The following is a 23,601-nucleotide window of genomic DNA, read 5'->3' on the forward strand; positions in this document are numbered from 1 at the left end:
TCTTCCATGCGTTTCACTAAGTGGAAGATCAGTTTTAAACTTCAAAACCCTGTAGTATATATAAGACCTCAATAGACCTACCACCCTTAATTTTAAAATATCTCAGAAATACCAAATGGCAAAAGTCTTAAAACATGTGGATCATCTGCTATACTCATAAAGTTCATAACGTTGTAATTTAGAAGATTTTCAGTATTTCGTATAATCTTGCCCAAGACGACCTTTAAGTATTTCTATTATATCCTTTGTCCTACTTGCAACTAGATTAGAAAAACCCTGAAATTTTCCCCTGCTTTCTGCAAGTAGGGGGAAAAAAAAAAAAAAAAAGCCCCATGCAATTGCTTACATAAAATATTCAAAATAGCAGTCAGAGGAAACGGTATATTTTTAAATCAACAGTATTAGAATACCATAAAACAGGTATGCAAATCCAGGCAATAACAAACCTGAAACAAATTATGAATTGAAAACGTCAGTCAAACTAGTAGGCATTCATATTCAACAACAGCTTTGTATAAATGTACAGATTTAGCAAATGTGCAGGGTGGAGAGGCTGAAGGCTCCAAATTGAATAGACAATCCAGTGGTTTACCAAACCTGGCCATGCATTAGAATGCCAGGGAAATCTTTGGCACAGGCTGACATGGCATCGCCGGGGCCCTGGGATTTGTTTTTACCAAGGCTTCAGGGCCGAGTCTACAGGCCGGCTTTGCACTACAGGTCCCTGGTGAGCATTCGGAAACCAGTATCTTCTGTTCACCAATTAATTATAAAGCTTGGCTTCTTCCAACTAAGACTATTCCAACCAGTTGATCCTCTTAGGTGAAAAGCTTTTCAAGATTTTCTTAGCCAGTACAAAGATAAATATATTAAGAAATAAAGCCAATTATAGCTCACCTAAGTAATTTTTTCGCTTGGTTGCCTCTTTTCTTAATTTGATCAAAAAAAGGCTGTGTCTGTTTATTTTGGATAAGAACATCATTTTAAGTTAAAAATGGAAAAATTAAGGCCATTTTAGACAACTAAATCTTTAAAATACCCTGTCACAAATTCAGGAAAAAACTGGAGGTGAGTAGGTTCTCTGTCTGAATCATCCAGAGAATTTGTTTTAAATGTATTCCCCACTTTGCATGTATAAACACTTCACAAATCATCTTCACGGTCCATCTCTCTTCTCAAAACACTCAACATTTATCATGGTCTCCAAAGGCCTGGATTAATTTCTTTTTAAAGGCTTTAAAAAACATTGAAGCAAGAGAGTGAAATTCTTCTGGACGATTCTTCCTTTGCTCCTACCCATCTCACCAACAGACAATACCAACTTAGGAATTCAGAGAGGCGGAGGCTCTCTCCTGCCCCACTAGAAAGCATGCACAGGACATGCAGTACGCAAACCAGGCAGTGGAGTAGCTTAGCTCCATTGTCAAAATATTCAAATCATCACTAAAAGAAAGAGATTCCTTTCTGAATTCAACAATACTCCTTGGCCTCGGAGGGCTCACACAGTAGCTTATTCTTAAGCTGTTCAATGTAAGCAGCACTAGTGAAAGAGGAGAACCCTGGCCGGGAGGAGATCAAGTCCCTGGCCTTTTCCACCTGCCATCTCTGCACCAGCCTAATGCTTAAACAGTTAACAATGCAACAGAGAACCTGAAAGCACGCATGGCCCTGGGGGATAATCCTGTGCGGTATAGGACAATTTAATACAGCAGAGAAGAGACAGTTCAGAAAAATAACACATCTAAGTTTGACAGGATGCTACTTGCAGACTGCATTTCAGCTCTGAACTTCGATTTCAAAACCATGGGAAAAGGTTTTAATATGTCAATTACATTCAAAAGTGCATGGTAAAAAACGGCCCTATAACATCCAACATTCCTAAATACAGATGTTTCTGAGCTTCAGAGTGGCAAGAAAAATCACATTTTTCTAGGAACAGGGCCTGGCACATGGCAGACAGATTAAGTCCAGTTAGTTGTTACAAGTAAATGGGAAAATATTTGGGGGGTAAATGATACGTGTCTTCCATGACGACAAAAACTAAAGCTTCACGAACCTAGAGCGTATGATCTCTAGAATGCATTTTTCGCACTGCGCTCTTCTAGGCACTTGTTCTGAGAGCAGCATTTAAGAACATGTCTTTTTTTCTGTTAATGAACTGGTTTAGCCGCCTGCTGAGCATTCACTGAAACCGAATTGAACAAAGGGATTTCCCTCCAGTTTCAGCTCATTCACTTCTAGCTACCTTTGATTTTGCTCAGTAAATTCTTCAGACTGACTTTTTTATTTCTAATGGTTTGAGTGGGAAGGAACTGGGCAGCCCCGAACTCTGGGAATTCTGCCATGGTTTTCAGTGAAAGACTCCTCTAGACGGAAGATGTACAAGGTTTGTTTTTGAAAAGCTTCTCATCTAAGGTTTTTAATTTTATTTCCTGAAGTCTGTAATTCCAAATGGAAAGGAGCCCACCTGATATGGTAGATTACGGACAACTAAACCTTATTTCACTGAGGTGAACCACCGTGAACAGATTATACCTCTGCAGTGAAGACCCTAAGTGGCATATTCACACTCGTACAACACAGAGGAGCACGTTGCAAAGGGTCACTGGAAATTTGAATGATTTGTGAGCCTGGTACCTGGCCCTCTACCTTCTCTCACAGTCCCTGGGGGACTTCGTTCATAACCCAATGTCAACTACTCCTGGAGATCATAGGCCTCCCAAATATTTACCTTAATCCTAAACTTTAAAATTCCAGATAAACCCACCTACCTACCTCTTGCCTTGATGGGTCGCGGTGCCCACTGAAGGTCCCTGTTCTAAAGCAGGGGCTCCACACAGCTCAGTCCAGACTCCGGGATCCTGTTCCGGAATTAGAGTTTAGCCACTGGCACCAACTATGTAATAACAGCTGACATTTACTGGGTGCTCACAAAGTGATGACCATCGTTTGAATCACTTTACTCAATGCCCTCAACACCATGTGAGTAGGGGGTATTAAGCTCATTTTACTTGGGGGGAAACTGAGGCTTAGAAGTTCCACTCATCTGCCCATACTCACACCAGCTGAGCCGGATTTTACATCCAGTGTGTGTGATTTGTGAGTCCACATTAGTAACAGATCAGCCTCTTCACCATGTGTCACTGCCTAACCTCTCCAAAGTCAGAACGTCTGGGGTCATACTAGATTTTTCTCTCTGACTAAGCTAAGCTGTAAGATCTGAAAGCTTATAGTCTCTCAAATCTCTTTCCTTCTCCTAATGTCCACAGTTACCACGGTTTGGGTGATGTTTTGTCTTCATGTCGGCCTCCAAACCAGTATGGAAGGACAACTCTGGAACTTTACTTTGTCCTTCCAGCAGTTTTCCTTTCTAGCTCATTTAAAACATGATGGGAGAAGCAGTCTGTCTTTAAAATCTAAACCCAATGAGGAGATTCTGCCCAACTTCTAGAGTGGGAGAAGGAGAGAGTGGGGAAGGCAGTGAGAAAAAGACACTTTCCCCTCTGTCCTGCCCCTGGTGTAGAAAGGAAAAGGAGACCTACCAGCCCCCAGAAAGGGGCCCTTGCACAGCTCTGGCTCCTGAGGCAGCGCAGAGGCCCCAGGAGGGCATGCATGGGGTGCATTCCAGGAGGCCAGACCTGAGCAAGGGATTTCCAGCCTCCACTGGTGGCCCTGAGGCTTCAAGAGACCACGACTGTGAAAATGCCAAGGGCCAGAGGCAAGTCCCTCATATACCAGGTACCATGGAAATCTCTGGGTTTTAGGACATAACCCATGAGGGAGGGGAAGACACCTAAAAATGACTGCAATGAAATTTCCCTCAAGGTTGGCCAAAGGGGCTGGAGTGTGAATTAAGGTAGTTATGGGGAATGAAAAAGAGGATACTTCCTGCATACTTGAAGTTGTAGAGTGAGATGCAGACTTGCTGGTGCCTTAAACAGGTGCTAAGGCTTTTAGGCTCGTCCACACCCCTGCTATAGACTAGCTGCAGCAGCCGTAACCGGGGCCAGACTGCGTTTCAAAGAAGCACCCCCCACCTGGCTCCACCACCAACCCCGATGCAGGGAGGAGCGTGAAGTCTGCAGAGACGCTGATGCGTGGCCTCTGCTTTAGAGGCCTGGGGGGCGGGGGGCAGGCAGTGGCCCAGATAGAGAAGGAAGGGAAGGAGCAGATGTTAAGCGTTTACTCACAAGATTAACTCCTCTGACTCCTATGCAAATACCTAGAAAGGGAGAGGCAAAGAAAGTTATCTTAAACTCTGAATTGCTCAAAAACCAAAGGGGAAAAGGCAGGGCGGGGGGAGGGGGGAGCTTGGGACAGAGGAAGTCAACTAGGAAGAGGAAAGAGAGGCCAGTGCTGCTAGTCTGGAGTCACAGGAGAGCCCTGCTTCCCGAGCTTGGATGTGCCTGCCAGTGCAACATGCTGGGATGGGCAGTGGGGCTGTGGATTTTTCCAGAAGATGGAAATGCTATTGAGGAGGTCTGGGAGAAAGGATATAAACCCTTGATGTGACAAATGTGGCGATTCGCAGATGTTGCAGTAATGGCAGGTATTTGTGGCACCTCACAAAACGTCTAAGGGGCCCAGACTTTGAGGCCAGTCATGTTCTCCAAGCAAACCCCATTCCAGCTCTATGGCTGAGTGTCTGCGGCTTTCCCATGAGGACTTGCAAGGCCCTCCTGAAAACTGGAGAGCATGCAAGACCTGGAAGCCATTATTCAGAGATCAGAACTTTGGAATAGAGAGCTGGTGCAGGAGGAACTTCAGATGCCCAAGAATCAGCAACCAGGGAGCCCCAGTTTCCTGTGGCACAGACATGTGCTAAGTCTGCTCCGGCACGTGGGCACACGATCAGAGGAAAGACAGACCTGGGAGAAGAGGGCCTGCCTGGGGACCAAGGGCCTGTGGTAGAGGCAATGTGTGCCAGGATGTGCCCTCTCAGCTTTGGGTATTAGGAATCTGAGTAGCTGGTATTAAATTGTACCCAAGAAGAAAACTCGCAAGCCAGGCACATAGAACTAAGGATGTGTTCGGCAGGCAAGCAGAGGTTTGGAAAACCAGAGCAACCACGGCGTGGGGCCACTCTGGTCTCACTAGGGTCTGGCCTCTGGTGACACTTGCTTCCCTTCTCACACCAGACAGTGGGGCTCGCTCAGAAGGGAAGATGGAGGAGGCAGTTAATGAACACTCACATGGCCCATCTCCAATTCCCACCACCTAACACGTGCAACCATGTACAGGGCCACTACTTTCCAATCTGTGGTACCCCAAAGCTTGGTGGGGTGGGGGATGGTAAGAAGATAGGCTGGAGAATGGAGGACCAACCCACTCTATGGGCCAAAACTCGATTTTCATGTGGCTTCCTTTAAACCTACTACCAGCCTAGTGAGTGAAGAGCTTGGAGTCCAGTTAAGTCAATGAAAAGGGAGGCTTCTACACACTGAAGACTAAGATCCAGACTGGCTCCTCAGTCTGTTTGGACCAGCTCTCCCTCGTCTTACACAACCTACTGCCAGAGTGATTCTTCAAACACGCAAATATGCTCCTGTTTGTGTGTTAGAAGAATCTAAATATGCCTCTTTGAAAATTCTTCAACAGTCCCATTAGTTTCTGTGAAATGCAACCAAGAGTCCTGCAAACTCAGAATCGCTGAAAGGTTTTAATCAGGAGAGCAGTGTGCTCAGGCTTGTGTTATAGACAGAGCCCTTAGATAGGAGACGCATAGATTATGCTCCTAGATCTATCCATTTTATACCTAAAATCAGTGAAATGGTAATTTCCCTTAGGGGGCGGACACAAAAAGCAAAAGAAGAAAAAAGTGCACAAAAAATAAATGCAATAACTGAACACTGAAGATTATAAAATTAAGTGTCCAGGGAGAGTTTTAAAGCTTCCCTCATTCAGAAAGAGCAGCATTCTTACGCCCTTTGAGTTGAATAGACAGGGCATATGAGAACTATTTCAGGGAAAGAACATAAAATGATGATCACCTTAATGTGGTTCTAAGTTACATGTCGTTATGTGTGTCTGTTTTATGAATCACTTTTAATTCCTATGCTCAAACAAAAAGGAAAACTTTATCTTGGGTAATGACACATCATGGATCAATTAAATTATTCCCCAATTAAAGTACACTTTGCTATAGTGTAAACATGCATAACTCCTACCGTTATTTGAAACACATGGAGAAATGTGCTTCATTTACTACCTTTTATAATAATATTTAACGCTCTCTTATGTTATGACCCCTAACTCTTTTGCCCCTACAACTGCCTTCATTGCAACTTGTTCGTTCACGGAGTCAGGAAGTAAAGAAATTTTCATGATATTTCTTAATAACTTTTCTTACCTAAAGTGGTAAGATAATACATTTTATTTTCCTTTTCCATTATGTGAGAAGCATACTCTACTCTAGAGTAGGTTGTGTTCCTACAGTTAGTTTTAAACTGTTAACCAAATGATAGTGTTCTATTAGGCACACCTTGGAGATATTGGGGGTTGAGTTCTAGACCACAACAGAGCAAGTATCGCAATAAAGTGAGTTGTAATCTTTGTGCTGGTGGAGGGTCTTGCTTTCAATTTGTAAAGAAACATAACACCCCTGAAGCACCACAAAACAAGGTGTGCCTGTGCCATCTAAGAAGATGGGGTGGTACAGAAGGAAGAGCACGGGCTTTAGAGTTAGGTGGCTCTAGGTGTGAATACTGGCTCTGCTGCTCGCCAGGTATGTAACCTCGGGCAAGTTTCCTAACTCCTCTTCCTGGTGACATCTCTCTACCTTGCAGAGCTGTTAAAAGATTATACATTACATATGTACACACAGAAGCACAATGACTGGTACAGAGTCTAAAGTATATGTACAAAGGAGATGTGGTCTGTTAATAAGTATCAAGAACGATTTTACAAACTGGGTTAAGTTCATAATTAGAAAACACTAAATTAGCTGTTTCAGAATACAGTATAACAGACAGAGTAAAAATATTGATTCACTTCAAGAATCTTTCATTTGGATCATCATAATACAATTCTACCTCCTAACATGTCCTTGTAAAAGAAATTTCTAATTTCCTGCATGCTTCAAGTTTTGTATGTCATATATTTGGAAGATTTGTAAACTATTATTAGCTGTGCTTTTAATGGCAACAATACACTTAACTAAAGAAAACAATTTAAAACAGGCCTGGTATGAATGGGTCTTACTATTATTACAAAGTTACCTGAGTGACTGATACACAGACGTGATTCTGGCATTTTTGGATATTGCTAGAATTTTCCTTTCGAAAGTGTTGGTGGGAAAGTGGACTAGTTTCAATTAGAATTATTTGGAGAACAGGAATTTAAACACACACACACACCCAATATCCTCTTCACTTTGGCCTTCCAACTAGAGCAACTGTGGATAGCTTTTCTAGAAGTCAGCCCCAAGAGAAAAGTAAGTTTGGAAGCAGTTTATCTAGTGAGAGAGGCTTGGGGGGGAAAAAAAATCAAGTGTAAGATGAAATATAAGAAATCTTACAAAGAACACTGAAACTAAAAAAAATTATGGCATATTACAGTCAAGGACATTTTGTAAAAAAAAAAAAAAAAGTTTGGAGAGAAGCCAAGAGTTATGGTTAAGCAACACTGTTAGCACTAAAGCTGCAAAATAGGGGGAGGGTTGCTTTAGGGTAAAGAAGGCAATGGGTTTAAACAGAGAACAAACTGCTCATTGCGAGGGGGAGAGCAATCAAAATGCTGAATGTGAAATTTAAGGCAGTAATTACTGTTTTGAAATAGGTGTTTCATACAAATCATAATCTCCAGATGTATGGAGAGTGATAAGAGATAAAAACTGTGACTCCTGCCAACCATGAGTTCCCTCAAATAAACACTGGATTTAGGGGCACTTATTTCCTAACACATATTTCACAATGTTAGGAAATTTGGACAGAACATATGCAAATTGAGAATCACCTCATATTACGATTTTAGGCGCATGATTTAGAGACTCTGAATTGCAATACATGCAACATACTAAATATGACTCTAGTAACACCCCTAACTTTTTTTTCCTGGTATGTATTTGTTTTTGTAAGATGAAACAATGTTAAAATGTCTTTTTTAAATGTAAGGGAGGGAACATCGCCAAGTTTCTAGTCAGCAACTCATGATAAATAAAAACCAACCGTAAAAAAACCCCTCCTGGGGGAAAGAGGCAGGAGGCTTTGGAGCGTGCTCTAACTCAGAGAGAATGAGAGCACAGACGCACCACTGACCGCGGTGAGCCGACTGGGCAGAAGTCCGACAGTCTCGCAGAGACACACTTACCTTTCTGAGTTTGAGGTACAGAGGAGTTTTAGATGTGACGCGAAATGGGCCACATCAGACGTGAGAGCAATCCTACAGGGGGGGAAAAAATCAAAGGTTAAAAATAAAGGCATTGAGAAAAACCACACTGGTACTGTGTAAGTAGACATTTATATACAGAGTATGAGTTCAGGAACGCCAGGATCAAAAATTTCTCTCCGTCAACATGCCTTAGTGGCATTTTCCAGCATTCCAGGGGCACACCTTTAAGTTCTTAAAGGATTTTTAGTTTCAGAGAGAGAATACAGTGATGTGGTCAAGAGCAGGGGCCATGGTGCCAGAATGCCTAGACTCCCGTTGGGGTGCGAGCTGGGGCCACTTAGCAACCTCGTCCAATCTCTTTAGTCTCTCCCTGCCTCAGCTTCCTCACCTGGAGAATGGAAACAAGAATCCTACCTACAGCACAAGAGCTTCTGAGGATTAAATGAGTTAATGTGAGTAAAGAGTTTAACACCAAGTGGTAAGCAAGGAGCTCTCATATATCTGTAATCATTTTCCAGAGACCTCCATACAAGTGAAAATACCTCACAGCCTTGGGCAGAAAAATCAGGTAATCGTCAAGCTTTTAAAAATAAGTGTCAAGTAAGAACAGGATCCTTTGGGAAGAGGAAATAAGTACCTAGGCAGGGCTGAAGGTGAAGCGAAAATGAGGGGAGGATTCTAAGGAGCAAGGAAGGACCACTAAGAGGCAAAAAAAAAAAAAACCCAAACAAAACAAAAACCAAACAAACAAGCAGAACCAGACGACCAAAACCTCCAAAGCAGAAAACACCTCTGCTTAATTCCATTTTTTTTCCCCAAGAACATGGCTACTACTAAGAGGAGAGGCGTAGAGGGCAGAACTTGTTGACAGTGAGCATACCTGACAAAGTTAATTTTTAATAATTCTGTATCTCAGAATAGTCTTTCTTGCAGTTCAATCTAATCAGTAAGGAGATGTCTGCCTTCCAATGACTAGATAAGACTTTATTGGGGCTGCTTTATTGGGTCAGTCTGGATGGATGGGAAGCCATCTAAGAGGGAAGTAGGTGGTAGTGTCTTTCCACTAGGAAGTTTGTTTATGGAAATAAATATACACACAAATGCAGAGGCCTAACATATGTTGATCCCCAAACCTATTCTGAGGGCTTGGCTCTTAAATTACTTGACTCTTAACTTATCATTTCTTGGATATTATAGCAGTCTCTGGTCCTAAGAAAAAAGTCTCTTTGATGGAGGACCATGTAGGTGGAAGTTATCTGACACTATAAACACAGCAAGAACAGTTTTTAGCTGCAGCCACTGCCTTGGCCTGTGTGGAGTCCTTTGTAGTCCTTTCTATCAATGCAGACAAGGACATGCCTCACCTCTAAAAACTGAAACATCAAATGGGAAAGTGTGGCTGGATTTCCTACTTCTTCCACTCGACTGCTCCCGACTTTTGGTATGATGTCACACAAAATTACTTCCAGAAACCGGGAGGCCCAAACAGCTAAGTTACAAACCCTAAGTGCTATGCTTACTGCTTTCTCGTCTACAAGTTAATACTTACGGGGGCGAGAGCCTATCAATGACCAAGGCCATGGTAATTTTCCCATTTCAGGAGAAATCTGAAATCTCCCCAGAATCACAGCCTGCTGAATGTACCACCAGTGCAGGGGCCGTGTGATCACCCGTGCCTCTCCAAGGTTGCTGCCCCAACTCACAGATTTGTAAACCTGTGTTTTAAATTTTATCCCCACCTTTAGTCAAAACAGAGAATCAAGGAGATTTCTTTAAAAATAATCATGGTGGTAAAATAAAACAAAAATAACATGGAGAGTAAAATATTAGCGAGTTCCTGTACTTGTGTGCTTACTTACCTACACCCCACCAACATTTTCTAAAATTTTCCATTAAATTTTATGATGTTATTTTTCCCAAAGAATGTTGACAACTAGTTCCCACTTAAAGTTCTGGTTTAAAAATAAACAGGTTTTAACTTCCCAGGTTAAAACCTGTTTCTTTGGGCTTGTCTGGGGGTCCTGTGAAATCATTTTCCATAATCCTTTAGAACCAAAATTTCCCTCACACTTGTCACTGACAGGTGAAATGTTTGCTCCCTTTGACAGGCCCATCACACACAGTGGTGGTAAACCTGGCTAAAGATATTGTCAAAGGATGTTTTATTCTGAATTATTTAGCATTACATCACAGAATTAAATCATGTAAAATGGAAGTTTTATCCACCTCAATCACTAAATCTGGTTAAGTGAAAGTCTGTAAAACTCTAAATTAAAAGCTTTTTCATCTTCTTACTGAAAACGTCTGAACACTGTGTTGAGATTTGTTTTAGGAAAGAATGTTAAGAGAAGAGACCTTGGCTTTGAAAAGGACAATTCCATGCACTTTTTATGCCTTCTGCTCAGAAGCTGATGGACTGACTGCCCAGCAAACTTGCCAAATAATAATAAAAAAAAAAAAACCCAAAAACCTGTTTAATAATCCTCCATAGAGGAAAGATTTTAAAAGGCTATAGCGCCCAATCAGGTAACAATAGATCAATCAGGTTTTCTTAAAATGTAGTATTTGCAGTTGAAGCCTGGATAAGTAATTACATTCAAAGTAACGGACAGGGAGCTATCAATCCCCATTCATTCCACAGGCATTCACTGGGCCAAGAGCTTTGCGAGGCCTGGAGATATAAAAATGAATACGACACAGCTGCTTTACTTCCAACCAAAAGAACACACCTAAACAAAGATCTGCAGGGCAGTGTGTTAAGTGCCACAACAGAGGTGCGCACAAAGGGCCGAGGCCAAGGGAAGAAGCCGCAAATTCTTCCTTGGGAAACCGAGCAAGTGAGGGGAGACGTAAAAGAAGGCATGTTGATGTTTCCTTGTGAGAAATTCAAGACCTCTTCCTTACTCTGTTCTCAGAAGGAAGGCCCTAATGTTAGGATTTATGGACTATTCCAACTGCAAGGGCTATATTGCTCCACTAGTCAGTTGCATTTATGTTTGACACAGACTCTTAGTTAAAATATCCCAAGAAAATACATGTATTTATTGTAATATTGCCACGCAACACATATAACCCAAGGTGGAATGAAGAGCCAGCATTTGTGAAAGTTAGATACAAAGTTCAAAGATGTTTTCAAACATAAACGAATGGAAGGCCCACTCTAGAGACTTAGTATCATTATATTCATAATGCGTATTTTAAATATCGCTTGTTTTCTTCAGGCAAAAATAAAAGAATCTCCTGATTATATCATGGTTAATATTTGTCTCTCTCTACTTCGGTGTTTAAAAAAAGAAGGAGGGTGTTGGATCAACTTCTACTTAACATCATTTATTATGCATACCATATTCCTACTTATAACATAGTTGTGACAGACCCTGCATTGTTCAATACACACTAGCCCCAAACTTGAGTAATTCTAATGTAAGCATGAGAAACCACCGTCTCCTTTGGGGTGAATTTCCAAATTCTTCTGTGTTAAATTGAGGTCTAATTTTCCTTGTGCCTGGTTTTCACAAGAAGGTCCATTCCACCCCATGTGCTCCTTTTCAGCTGTCAATAAACAGAGGCAGTGAATTCCCCCACGGCTTCACAAAGCTAGTTAGGCAAAGCCATTCATTCCTTCAGGAAAACAGGGCATTGATTTCAGCGAGTTCCCAGGGAGCAGCTGCAACAAAGAGATCAAAGGCCCACCTCTCTTTCCCTCCATTGCTTTCATTAGGCCAGGCCCAGACAAACAGCGACAGGTTTCCTTGAGACAAGGAGAAGGCCCAGAGACCACCTCATGGTTCAATTCAAATTCATCCGTTTCCTACATTCCAGTGACAGTCCAGAATGCTAACCATGACAAACCAGCACAATCGCCCGGCATAATATACTGCGCACTAGTTCATCCAAGGTCAGAGGGAAAAAACAGGCACCCGGGGAAGTCCTCCGCTTCTAGGGCCTGCTGAGCCTCAATGCCCCCCTGACATTCCATAAATAAACTTTGCCTGCTCACTCTCCCTTTCTTCCTCCATCCTGCAATCCCACGAGCGATGTTCTCACTTAATCTGCAATTTCTTTCGTGTCGACATTCCCAAACTACTGGGACAATTTATTCTCCATCTAACAGCTCCACTGATGATTGGCGTGTGCTATAGGTGCAGCCCTTACTATTGGCTGGTACCCAGTAAACTATGGCAGATGACAAATTTAGAACTGTAATTCCTAGGGCTTCCCGCATGGCCACTAGACCTAAAGAAAGAGTCAGTTTGCATAAATTCTGTTTGCAAAACATAACCGTGAACAGTGACAGAACAGTTAGCTTTTTTATTTGAGCTGGGTGATCACCCAGACTGGTAATCCAAGCTCCTGAATGGCAGCCTGTGTGTGAATGAGCTGTGTGTGTGTTTGTGGGAGTGAGGAGGGACTAGGAAGGAACATGAATTATCCTGATTGGTTACCTACACTGAACAGATATAATTAAAAGGTCTCCAAGATCTGCACTGAATTCTCAACTGCTTCTTTGATACAACCTTCTTGAAAACCTGTAACAAAATGTGTTCATTTTGTTGTGCTCCAGTCCATTTCTGTCGCTAATCCTGAGTGAACATAGGAATAGATGAGTTACGTTTCAAAACTACTAACCTAAAAAGAAAATACACAATATTGGAACAAAAGGGATGGGGAACTCATTCCTTAACACTGACCACAATCTCTCCTCGTGAACAGGTTAACTTTCTGGTACAAGAAACAACTGCCAGTGGTAAACATAAAACCTTCTTTTTCACTCCCTGTCTCACTCATAATGCCCCATCGATAGGTGGTGTATGTAGATGCTCCTGGACAATGGACAGGACACTGTGGAAAGACAGACACAGAGGCCAGCGCGCCTAGATCTTTCTTGATTGTCTGAACTTAGTGACATTTTTTATCTGAGTTCTGAACATGTCATTCAATGATTTAGTTCTTCAGTGCTTTTGTTGATTGTCAAACTTGGGAAATAAATCCCTCTTTAAAAATTTTTTAATCCAAGGCTTTCATATTAAAAAGGCAAGGAGTGCGTCCCACTTTTGTTGGACAGAACACCACTTAAGGGTGCACAGAATTCTACAGGTCCTGTGATTTTAAAAATACTGCTCATTCTTATATTGTATTATCTACTATTAATACATCATTTAAAATGTGTGTGTAAAGCTATAGCCTCTTAACATTGCAAAATATATTTTTCCTTCACTACCATTTATCTCAGAAATGAATAGTTGGAAAGAAATCATAAGGATATGTAGGGCACATGTCTTGCTCAAGAAACTCAGCCTGTAGCTGGGGAAATCTGATGGTTCTTTCTTTCCTGTTAAGAGCTAAAAGTTGCCCTCTCATAACCAACCCTAACTGTCTTCTCCAGTAACATGAGACAAGCGTATTTTTAAATAAAAGACATATTGATATTTGAGACAATTTTAGCAATCCCTTGTATCGAGTCATTACTTTGAGACTGTTTCTCTTTCATAATATAGACCATAGGGCTCTAAATTTTCCTCTTAGAACTGCAATAGCTGCATCCTAGTAATCTAGAAATATGTTTTCATTTCATTCAGTTCAAAATACTTTCTAATTTCCCTTTTCATTTCTTGTTTGTCACATGGGTTATTTGGTAAAATTCACTAGTACAACCATTTGAGCCTGGTGTTTTGTTTTCTAGAAGTCTTTGTTGTTTTGTTGTTTTACTGTATTAATTCGATTTCTTTACTAGATATAGGAATGTCCAGGTAATATATTTTTCAAGTGCGCTTTGGTATTTATAAATATAGGGCTGTTCAGGTAATCTATTTTTCAAGTGGACTTTGGTATTTTAGATATATCTTTCCAGGAATTGGTCCATCGCATCTAAGTTATCAAGTTTGTGGGCACAGGTGGCTGGTAGTCGTCCCTTATTACGCACTGTAATATCCATGAGTTTGGTGTTACGGCCCCTCTGTTATTCCTGATACGGTAATTTGTCTTCTCTTTTTCTTGGCTAACCTGGCTGGAGGTTTATTATTTTACTAATCTTTTCAAAGAACAACCTTTTCATTTTGTTGGTTTTTCTCTATTGCTTTCCTATTTTCCATTTTGCTGACTTCTTAAAAGTTTTCTTGACTCTCTTCTGTTTGCTTTAAGTTTACTTCACTCTTTTTTCTCCAGTTTCATACGCTGAAAACTTGGGCTATTGATTTTAGATTTTCTTTTCTAATGTATTCCTTTAGTGCTACAAACTTCCCTCTAAGCACTGTCTTCATTATATACCAACATTTTCATAAATTTTATTTTCTTTTCACTTAAAATACTTTAAATTTTTTAATGAAACAACTTCTTTGACCCATGGGTTGTTTAATTTCCAAATATTTGAGAGTTGTTCAGCTATCTTTGTTACTGATTTCCAATTTAATTCTGCTGTAGTCTGAGAATGTATTTTGTATCATTTTTATTTTTTTAAACTTAAGGTGTTTTTATAGCCTAGAATACAAACCCAGGTTAGTTGGAAGTGTGATGTTCAGTTAAAAGATATTTTTTCAGACACCTTTCTGTTCTAATTTAATTACATTATGGTCACAGAACATTCTTTGTATGATTAAAATCCTTTTAAATTAATTAACTTCTTTTCTTAGAACATGGTCTATCTTGATTAATGTTCTGGGCATACTTGAAAAGAATGTACATTCTGCTGCTGTTGAGTACAGTGTTCCATAAACATCAAGTAGGTCCGGTTGGTGGATGGAGCTAGTAAATCTTCTATATCCTTACTGACTTTCTGCCTACTTGATCTTTCATATCCTGAGAGAAGGGTGTTGAGATCTGACTGTAACTGTGGCTTTGTCTACTTCTCCTGGTGCATACTGAACCTCTGTCATTAGATGCATAAACACTTATGCCATCCTGATGATTTTACCATCTTATCATTATTAAAAAAATCTTCTTTATTCCTGGCAATATTCTTTGCTCTAATTTCTACTTTCTACCTTGTGATATTAATATAGCTACTTTTCAAACATTAAAAAGTCCTAAAATACATGTTATTTTCCATCCTTTAGCCTATAACCTATTTGTGTCTTTATATATATGAAGTGCATCTTTTTGCAGGCAGTGTACAGTTAATTCTTGTTTTTTTAAAAATCTACTCTTGACATTCTTTGTCTTTTAACTAGAGTATTTAGACCATTTATTCTTACTGTGGTTATTGATATTGTTAGGCTAAAATGTAGCATCTTGTTATTAGTTTTGTATTTGTCCCATTGGTTTTCTGTTCCCTTTTTCCTTTTTTCCCTGCCTTCTTTTGGACTGATTATTTTTTCTGATTTAATCTCATCTCTTGGCTTAAAGCTCTGTTTTGGTGTTTTAGTAGCCAATTTAGTGTTTATAACCATATCCTTAACATATTACAATGTACCTTCAAGAAATATTACTCCTTTTCACTTATAGTATAAAAACTTTATTTTATATTTCAATTTTTCACCTCTTGACCCTTGTGCAATTTTACGATACATTTCATGTTATTAACACAACTCTATGGTTACTACTTTTATTTAATCAATTATCTTTTTTAAAAGATTAAAATTTAAAAAATCTTATCTATTTACTTAGGTGGCTACCATTTTTGATGCTCTTTATTTCCATCTGATATTATTTTCCTTCTTCCTAGGGGCTCCCTTTAATACTTCCTGTAGTGTAAGTCTAATAGTAATGTATTCTTTCAGAGTCTGTATGTTTGAAAAAGTCCTTATTTCATTATCTTTTTTAAAAGATATTTTTTATTAGCTATAGATGATTAGTTTGACAGTATTTTCTTTGACAGTATGACATAAATCAAAACTATTAGCTGCATATTATGGTTTATAACCTTATTTTTCCACTGGCAATGCAGTCTCCATGCTAAGAGATAGCCAAATAAAACCCTCTTAATACCATAAATGTTTTCAGTAATACATGGAATAATTCATTTTCTTAGGTTAAAAATGTTTATTCAATCCTCTCTATTTCAAAAGTTTGGACTTCACTGAATTAAAAAGAAAAAATTATTACTAAAACAGGAGTTCTCCCCCCGCCCAATATAATACAAAGAAGAAATAATGGAACAGAAATATAGCTACTTCAAATGACAGAAGAGGGATAACGCTAAATTTTCCCAATCTGGAATCCTCCCCAAACTTCATCTAATTGCCAGATGTTCACAGGTAAAGAAAACAATTCATTTTACCTTCCCAGTCAAAGTGCTCACTCTGAAGACTAGGCTTTCTCCCAGGGTGCTGTGTACCTACCATCCTTCAGACAGACGTCTGAGCGAAGACTGACGTCCAACAGGATGGACAGATATACACAATTTCAGCTCCACAGACAGCACCTGGCTTCTGCTAGTCATCACCCTGAGAGGAAGTCACCCCTAAGAAACAATGGCCCTAGCCCAAGAAGTGTAATTCAAATTTCCTCAAAATAACTATTTTTCACCTAATGGCATCATAAAGAGTAAAAGAGACCTTAAAATACTGTAAGAACCACATGATAACAAAGTTTTGCTCCAATTTTTGCTCCAGGCACTGCAAATGTCAGGGCGAAGGATAAAAAATTAAAATATAAACTTACAAAAGCCAATGATGACTATGTTATCAATCCGACAGGAACACTCTAAAAATAAAATAGATTTAAAAATAAAAATTATTTATTAGTTTTATATAATAGTTTCACGCCCATTTTTAAATTGAATTTCATTAAGATAATTGCTGATTCACATGGTGTTTGAAGAGAGATCTGGAGTACCCGTTACTCGTTTCCTCCAATGGTAACAGTTCACGAAACTAAAGTACAGTATCACCATCAGTACGTTTATATTAATACAAACTGCTGCTCTTCTGAGATTACCTCAGTCTCATCATAGCTGTGCGTGCGTGTGTATTCTATAGAATTTGTCACCTTCAGGCTCAAATATCTACCACCACAGTCAGGATTTGAACAGAAAGTCAGCTCGTGTGACCAGAGTGTCACAGGGGACATTAACAATGCACAGAAACAATAGAATGGAAATGGGGTACTTCACTGGAAGGCTACTTCAGTGGAAATGGGGGAGAGGGTTCAGTGATGGGGTTTCACAGCCAAGGAGAGTGACTTCACTCTAACTCTGTCACCCAGGCTCAATTGGGTTCTAGAATCTGCCTCACAACTCCAGAACACTTCCCCATTCTTACCATTTCCCAATTTCTCTTCTATCTGCCAACTGGCCTCCTTACTCCTAACACTTACACATGTATCTCTCTGATAACATCTCCATTTCATGCTTCTTTGGGGAAAAAAGAAGCTAATGGATATATTGGACAGAGCATCTTTCATTTTTCCAATGCTAAACTTACTTCCCTTCTTAAAGGTCAACCCTACTTCTCCATTCAAAGTTTCCTCTTTGTTATCCTCCTCTCCCTTTCTACTAGAGATATTTCTCCCCAGCTTACAACCATGCTCCTGGTACTTCCCAACCTTTAACTAACGAAACCTTCTTTGACATCCCATGACCCTCAGCTTCTCCCACTATATAACTCCCACTAACTTCTGAAAAGAATTGAAAATTTAGATATTCCCCATTTCCTCACCTATCCAATTTCTTGGATAGAAATTCTGTGTAGTAACTACATAGTAACTACACAGAATTGGTACCAGAAGAAAGATTCTTCTCTCAAAAAACCTAAAATACATGACCTTGGTTTAGTGGTCAGGAAGCAGTGAGGAAACTGATCTTAAGCCCAGAAAGAACTTTTTTTTTCCCAAAAAATTAAATTTCCTCAAGGGCAAGGATATATAATATACCCATTATACTATTTTATTTGGATAAAATGACTGGGGAAAAAAGATAAAGTAAGTATAAGCTTTCAACAGAAGACAGAGAGTCCCAAAATAACTTTCTTTAGGTTCAGAAAGAGACTTATAGGGGTGAGAAAGCAAATCAGTGTAGCAGATCTGAGAGCCAGGTTTCAAAACAAAAGAGAAACTAGGGGTGTGTTTACTAGTGCACAGAACTGAATGGAAACAAATAGATAAGAAACCTTCTAGATTCTGAACAGAATTGTGCTGCCAAAGAGAACCAGCTTATCAGCTGAAGTCTGAAAATGACCCCTTGGCTCCTAACCTTGTATACGGAGGAAGTGGGCAGAAAGACTTGCCTTGTTCCCAAGTAAAGCAAATTTTCTACTCTCCACTCCTAGGTGGCCAAGGAAGGTAAAACAGCCCCTTACGAATGGGGACCAGTAAGGGCCCTTTCAGGAGGAACTGTTTGTTACACATCAGTCTGTGCTCTAAATAGGGAGGTCAGATGCTGTCATCTTTGCTGCAATTAGCTCTACATTAGCTGTTCCTAAGACCCCTGCAAAGGTTTTTTGTAGTCTTGGATCCTACTTGGCCAGTGACATTTCCCATTTTTAAAACATGTATAGGTAATTCTAGACAAAATAGCCTGGCAAGAGATGGGAAAGACTACACCACTACCTCCACCTATTACAACAATTACAGAAATAGAGATGCTAGCTTCTAAATACCTGAGAGCTTCTACCTGTTTATATTCCTTGTTTGAACTTTAGTGACTTTAGGTAATTACAAAATATTTTGAGTTGTCAGCCTAATAGAAAAAAAAATTAAATGTTCTTTCCTGTTTTAGACACATACAGATACTAGCTACTCTAATTTTTAGAAATCTGAGTAACGTGTTTATGCTTTAAAATTAGGATATTTTCCACCATCTAGTCCTCCAACATTGTGTGGAAAAACTAGAATACAAACAGGTAAATCATACACACGCACGCACAAAAAAACAAAAATTAAAACCCAAAACCCTAAGGTGTACTGGAAAAATTTATAATTTACAATTTCCAAAGACTGCCTGGATCTGTATTATATTAATATTCCCAGAAAGGTATGAAAGAAATCAACAATTTTCCTATAATGTAGATTCTAAAACTTCCCAGTGAATAATTTTCTAAATCACGTCCTCTGAGAATATGAACATCTCTCCCAACTCTTTAAAAGCAATTTTCTAGATTGCAGTTTTAAGCATCTCTTTGAATGCGACAAGGTTTTACCCTTAAAACATATGACACTGACTTCATGCTTCACAGAAGTGCAGACAGAATTAACATAATAGCTCTACTTCATACAAGCTCTCAAAGTCTCCAGCAGGAGCTAAACTAAATGAGTTGCATTATAAATGCTAATATTATTCTTTAAAAAACATGGCAGAGAATGAGAGTAGCATGAACGCTAAAGTAGCTTATATTCAATCCCAATACTTTACTGCTCCCGGCATTTCTACAAGACCCATTGTTATGGACTGAACTGGGCCTCTCCAAATTCTTAGGCTGAGACCCTAACCTTCAATGTGACTACTTGAAGACAGGTCCTTTAGGGAAGTAATGAAGGCTAAATGAGGTTAAGGGTGGAGCCCTACTCCAATAGGACTGGTATCTTTATAAGCACATAGAGAGACACCAGAGGGCCAGTCCCTCTGGGCATGCACAAAGGAAAAGGCCAGGTGAAAACACAACAGGAAAACAGACATCTGCAAGCCAGGAAGAGAAGTCTCATCAGAAACTGAATTTGCTGGCACCCTGATCTCGGACTTCTAACCTCCAGAATTGTGAGAAAATAAATTTCTGTTGTTTAAGCCACCCAATCTGTGGTATCCTGTTCATGACAGCCTAAGCATACTAATTCAGAGTTGGTATGTGAAGTGGGGTGCTTCTCTAACTATGCCTGCGAATGTGGAAGTGGCTTTGGAAATGGGTAATTAATGGGTAGAGGCTGAAAGGGTTCTGAGGTGCTTGCTAGAAAAAGTCTACATTGCCTTGAAGAGACTGTTGGTAGAAATATGAACGTTAAAGGTGATTCTGGTGAGAACTCAGGTGGAAATGAAGAACATCCTAGTATTGGAAACTGGAGGAAAGGTTATCCTTGTTATAAACAGGCAAAGAATTTGGCTGAATTGTATTCTAGTGTTTAGTGGAAAGAACTTGCAAGTGATGAAATTAAATATTTAGTTGAAGAGATTTCTAATCAAAGTGTTGAAGACATGGCCTGGCTTCTCCTTACTACTTACAGTAAAATGTGAGAAGAAACAGATAAATTGAAGAAATCCCTAAGCAGAAAGGAATGAAAACTTGAAGGTTTGGAAAAATCCTCAATCTACCGGTACTGTAAAAAATGAGAAAGCTTGCCCAGGAGAGAGCACCAAGGGTGTGGCTGGATAATCACTCCACTGTGAGATTACCCTGGGAATTAATCAGCCAGATCAGCAAAAGCCAGGAATAGAGCTGGGATTGTACCAACAGAAACCCTGCCAATTTGGACCAAAGGGAACCTAGATGGAAAAAAATAAAGTTTTGCACTTCTGAGATTGAATAGGACTAGACTAGAAGATAAGCTATTTGGCTGCAAACATGTTTTATTCTTTACGAAAAGGGAAGAACCACCCCCCAAGGAATTTCAGAGATCATGGGTATCCCACCCCCACTATAAACTCAAGGGTTAAGGCTATTTCCCCCTTAGTTTCAGAGGTGGGGTGGGGAGGGGGGGTATATACGTGATTTTTGTGAGCCTAAAAAGATTATTCTTGATTCTTAAAATCTAATGGAATTGTCTTGCTAGATTTTGGACTTAGACAAGTCCATCAGCCTTTTTTCTTCTTTCCCAACTTCTCCCTTTTGGAATGGAAATGTATAGCCGATGTCTGTCCCACTGTTGTATTTTGAAACCACCTACTTCTGTGGCTCAGAGGTTCACCACTGGAGAGGAATTCTGCCTCAAGATTGATCATATCTCAAGTCTCACCCACATCTGATTTAGATGGTATTTAGTCAGGACTTTGGACTCTAGCATTCAGAATTGATGCTGGAATGGGTTATGACTCCTAGGGCTGTTGGGATGGAAAGAATGTATTTTGTATGCAAGAAGAACATGAAATTAGGGGGGTGGGCAGAGGGCAGAATGTTATAGGGAATGTTATTCCCTCCAAAATTTGTGCGTTGAAGCCTTAACCCCCAGTATGATTATATTTGGTGAAAGGGCCTTTAAAGAGGTAACTAAGGTTAAATATGATCATAAGGGTGGGGACTGTATCCTTTTAAGAAGAGGAAGAAATATCAGAGACCACTCTCTCCACACATACACAGAGAGGCCATGTGGCGACATGGCAAAACCCAGCCATCTCCAAGCCGGGGAAGCCTCACGAAAACACAACTGCTGGCCCTTTGATCTCGGACTTCTAGATTCCTGAACCATGACTAAATAAAAATCTGCTGTTTAAGCCTCCCGTTCTGTGGATTTTTTTATGGCAGCACAAGTAGACTACTATATCTACCCTTCCCGGATATTTCAAGAGTATCTTTCCCACGGATCAAAGAAGGAAGGACATTTAACACTGGGTGGGCCTAAACCTTAATTATCAAACAGAGATCTTTGGTCTCAAGTTCTAGTAACACTAAACATTTCCTCTGAAAAAATTTCCTACAAATCAACAAGATGACAAACCACTCAATAAAAACGTGCAAAAAATTTGAACAAGTACTGCACAAAAAAAAAAAATCTAAATTACCTAAGCTACATATAAAAAGGTGCTCAACGTTATTAATAACAAAGAAAATGCAAATGAAAACCATGAGATATCACATCCACCAGAGGGCTTAAAAATGGGAAAGAAGAACAATATCAAGGGCTGGTGAAACTGGAACTGCAACTATTTCTCTCCCTGGTAACAGGAGTATATATTTATTCATTCACCGTTGGTAAACCTTTTGGCAGAATTTATGAAAACTACACATATGGCTCAAACAAAATACTGTGAATGTCCACCAAAAGATCTGTGTATGACTACTTATAGTAGCTTTTTATTTGTAAGAGCCAAAATTAGAACACAACCCATATATCAAAAATGGATAAACAAAATTATGGTATATTGATACAATGCAATGCTATTCAGAAAATATATGTATGAGAAACAGTGAAGTATTTAAATATGCATTGACATGGATCAATTTCAAAAAAGTATGCTGAATGAAAAAAGTCAGACACAAAGGAATAGATACTCTTTGGTTACCATTAAAGCCCACGAACAGACAAAACGAATCTGCAGTGGTGGAAATCAGAAGAGTGTTCTCTCTTGGGAGGTACCGGCCGGGAGGTGCATGAGTGAGTTTTCTCATTCTGGATGGATGTAATATAGTCTATCTTAATCCAGTGGTTACACAGGTCCACATATATGTAAAAACTCATCAGACTGTATACTTAGGATTGGCTCACTTTATATGATTCCCCCCCACCATGTACTCAATAGTGGGAGGAAAAGTACTTCATAAAAGATAAACTATTTTTACCTTATCAGTTGCCTTAATGAAACATCAGGCAAATGCAAATTTTTCTACTTAAAAATAAAACAGAGACCAAACTGTGCCTAAGTTTCTAACTATTTCACTACCTAAAATAAGACAAGGTTAGACTTTTCAAACCTTACCCATTGGTATCAATAAAAATTTAGAAGAAAAATCCAAAGAAAGTAGGAGTATATCAGTCTATAGCCAGTGTCTTGGTCACTAAACCAAGACTCTGAGGAGCCTATTGACAAAGTAAGTAACGAAATTTCAGTAGTGTGTTTTACCATAAATATGTGTACTAAATAATTCTATTTAACTATTTATTTTTAGTACCAAGGTAGTATGGCACAGAAGAAATAGCAAGAGCTTTTGAATCAGACAAACCAGTTTTGCCGCTTGTTGGGCAAGTTTCTTAATCTCCTTGATACTGAATTTCTTCACAATTTAAAAGAGACAATAATACTTACTTTGCAAAACTGTAGTACAATTATGGTAGGTACTTAAGAATGGTAGCTATTTAGCAATAGCTTTTTGTATGCAAAGTATCGTGGTAGGTACTGCAACCCTATCTCTAAGAACCTGACCAACTAGAAATGACGTTTAGATATAAAGATTGGTAATGAAAGGTAAGAGTTTAACAAGGGCTGCAGATTACAAATTACAGGGTTCCTAGCTAGTAGGATTGCTGAGTGAGTATCCTCTGAACATAGCCTACAAAATTTTTGGAAAATCCACTTAAGGCACAGGAGACGGCATAAACAAAAGCAGAGCCTCAAACACAGAACAGTGGCTCCAGATTCTGAAGAGCAGTTGAGATCAACTGTGTCAATGGACTAATTCTAAGAAGTAAGACTAAGAGGCTAGTAAAGCAAGTTGGCACTAGACAGAAAAAGACCATTGTCAGGCTAAGAAATCAAGG

General features: G+C 39.6%; 1 protein-coding gene across 10 annotated transcripts in view; it reads right to left on the reverse strand.

The window, feature by feature from the left end:
* Positions 1–23,601, reverse strand: part of PLAGL1 (PLAG1 like zinc finger 1) — a 52,270-nt gene that overhangs the window by 19,782 nt on the left and 8,887 nt on the right. For 4 of the 10 annotated variants that reach the window (XM_053913826.2, XM_053913827.2, XM_053913832.2 and 1 more), the window contains exons 3-6: positions 16,927–16,968; positions 8,308–8,379; positions 4,191–4,222; positions 2,776–2,861 (exon numbers count right to left, since the gene is read on the reverse strand). The gene's annotated coding sequence lies outside the window, so the exon portion shown is untranslated. Of the gene's footprint in view, positions 1–346; positions 447–2,771; positions 2,862–4,190; positions 4,223–8,307; positions 8,380–16,926; positions 16,969–23,601 lie in introns of all 10 variants that reach the window. The other 6 variants (XM_053913828.2, XM_053913831.2, XM_053913834.2 and 3 more) reach the window with 3 other exon arrangements.

Source organism: Desmodus rotundus, chromosome 11 (assembly GCF_022682495.2).
Source record: "Desmodus rotundus isolate HL8 chromosome 11, HLdesRot8A.1, whole genome shotgun sequence".
NCBI classification, from domain to species: Eukaryota; Metazoa; Chordata; class Mammalia; order Chiroptera; family Phyllostomidae; genus Desmodus; species Desmodus rotundus.